At 38.0% G+C, this 2,781-nt stretch overlaps 1 long non-coding RNA gene across 1 annotated transcript; it reads right to left on the minus strand.

The window, feature by feature from the left end:
* Positions 1-676: 676 nt before the first annotated feature.
* LOC129350599 (uncharacterized) lies at positions 677-2,522 on the minus strand. Its single transcript, XR_008604057.1, has 3 exons — positions 2,250-2,522; positions 1,789-1,858; positions 677-888 (listed from the first exon to the last, which is right to left on the minus strand). It is a non-coding gene; the product is annotated as an uncharacterized LOC129350599 (long non-coding RNA).
* Between the last annotated feature and the right edge of the window lie 259 nt (positions 2,523-2,781).

A 2,781-nucleotide genomic window follows, 5' to 3' on the forward strand; every position in this document is an offset into this window, starting at 1 on the left:
TAGAAAAGTCTATGACTTCTGGTTGTAGCTTAATCAGTTATTGCTTCTCAGTCACAGTGAAGACCGGACTTTTTTGTCTTTTTTTTTTCCAGAATCTGGCTCTGCAGATGGTTTCATTTTGGTATATTTTTGGAAAAGGCATGTAGAAAAAGAGATTTCGATGAAACATCCCAATTTTAAGCTTATTTTTGCTCGTTTTCCTCACACATGATTTGTTCAAAGACAGTCAGAAAGTTGAAAATCTGATTATCTTTTCTGTTTCTACAGCTTCTGGCTCTGATAAACTGTGATTTTGGAGGATTAAGTGGATTTGGGGGTTCAGAGGGTTAAAGTAGTTATAATTAGCTTCTTCTCATTGAGCTACAACTGTAAAATGCTATTTCCATATTAAAGCCTCACAAATAATCATGAAATCACAAAACACATAGCACTGAAGGGAGCTATTTTCTAGGTTGAATACTTTTAATTTTTGCCAATAATACTGTACTGCACCATAATTTAACTTACTGTGTTGCTACTTTTACTTAACAAAACATTCTAAATGCTTCCTCCACTCCTGGAGATGTGTGAGGATATTCAAACGACTACTTTTTCTTTTTCTCACATAGAAAACTTCGCCTCCAACTATCCACGTATTTATCAATCTTCAGCATTTGCTTGAATGCTTCAGGCAGGTTGAACAAAAAACTTAGCAAATTTAGTGCCTGCTTATGTATTTTAGGGACAAACTCTGGTGGATCAACAACAATGAAGACAACTTACTGTACCTGCAATGTACCTGCGAGCTGTGAGAGAGCGCAGAGCATCATGCATCCTTAATGCTGTTCTTTTTGTGTTTACCTATGTGGTATTTTCTGTTTGACTAGCAGGATGGACCAAGCCAGGAATCTACAAATACAAAAGAAAATGTCGATCAGACACCAAAAAACTGATGTCATAGTTTGTTGAATGATTTGATTCTATGTAGATTTATCTAACATGAACTCGTTTAAATCCTCCTCCACAATTCCAGGAATGACAATATGGTGAGGAATTATAAAACCTTTAGGTGGGACATTTGTTTGCTGACCCAAATGCAAACAAATTACACTATATAAGTCCGAAATTCACTGAAATATGTCCGAAATTCACAGAAATCTCAATTGGAAACGCCTAACCTAGTTCAGAGGTTGATAAAATACCTCAAAGCTCCTAATTCCTCAACAGCAGACAAAGCCCTGGATAGTGTACCGATGTTTGATATTAAAAGAACAAAAAGCTCCAACAAACCTGTGCTCAATGCACACAGATTAGGACAAGAATAAACTGAAATTTCAATGTGCAACAAAAACAGTAGACATTATAAAACAGTCATCACTCCTGAACTCATGTAATCCTGCTCTGTTGAGAAAAAGCATTGCTACAGTAGGTCAGCTCATCTCTTCACTGCTTGCATAACGTACAATATTCCATGAAGTTATTTTTATTTTGCGACCTTTGGTGGCCTCATTAATTCCTGATTTATATTTCTTAACTTTCCATCGTTCTTCTGAACTTCAGCAGCTTAACCCAAAATTTAAACCTGCACTAATGAGAAATCTATTCAGGGCAGGAATGATGTAACACTCAGTGCTGTAAAAATTGTTTTTCTCTATTTGTTCTGCAGTAAATCTGCGGCATATTGTTTTTTCCTGGATGGATCAAACGGTTTCATCAGCAGAATGATGGAGTGAAGGAAAGATTTGGCGACACCTATGGGTGGAAACTGGTTTAGCTCCACATGATATCTGCTGTCTGCCAACATGTTACCTGCTGGAGATGCTTCATGCGGCGATATATTCTCCTCCTGAAAGCGTTGCTGCAGAATCGGTAAGTAAATCTGACAAGAGAGCACAAGGAAGTGAAACCAGACTTATATATAATAAATCCACGGGTGCATAAACTTTATACTGTACATGTTTCACCTCAAAGCACTGTCAGAAATAATCCAGAAATCCATAGAGAAACCCGTGAAGAAAAAAAAAAAAAGGTTTCCCAACCCAGCCAGGAATACAAAAGGAAAAAAAGGAGGTGAGCTGTTGAATGCAGAAATGTAATGTGCTTAAGATGTGCACAAATACAGGCAGAATGGTATAAAGACCACAGCAAAAAGGTTTGGCTCTGCAGCTACTCTGGATTGCAGGCATTTCAAGAAAAATAAATAGTGCTTCATGTGCAGCTGTCATATGCAGTGCTGGCAGAAGTATGTGAAGCCTTTAGAATCATCTTACCGTGATGTTTTTCTTTTATTTAGTCAAATCCAGCTTCACGTTTATAAATCTCCATATGCTTCTGTGTTTAGAAAGAATGAACAAAAAATGAAGTAGTGTAGGTGCAAAATGAAGCTGAAATAGGTAAATAAAGCGATTAAATCAAGAGAATCCTGTGGAACATTATTATGATTATGCAAACATACCAATCAAATAAGAGATCTGAAAGGAAGTGTTTGAGCAGTAAACAGAGAAGAAACCAGGTCAGTTTAGTCTTACTACCCAATGAAGGGATACGTGTCAAGATCTGTTGTGTAGGACTAGATGTTTAAATCCCTTCTTGCATACATGAGACACCTAAGACTCTGTGGGATGGTCCAGTGAGTGAGGGCATCCTCTGGGTTATCAAGTGGGTGCCTTCCTTCATCGGTGTTTCACTGATTGGCCCACAACATCTCCAGAGGGTTCAGCAGTGAATCCCAAGTAGAAGTGCAACTGTAAGGCAAATAGTTAACAAATGGAGAGCTCAGAGCAGGTTTGCCTGGTGGTGCAC

The sequence above is a fragment of the Amphiprion ocellaris genome, chromosome 15, assembly GCF_022539595.1.
Source record: "Amphiprion ocellaris isolate individual 3 ecotype Okinawa chromosome 15, ASM2253959v1, whole genome shotgun sequence".
NCBI classification, from domain to species: Eukaryota; Metazoa; Chordata; class Actinopteri; family Pomacentridae; genus Amphiprion; species Amphiprion ocellaris.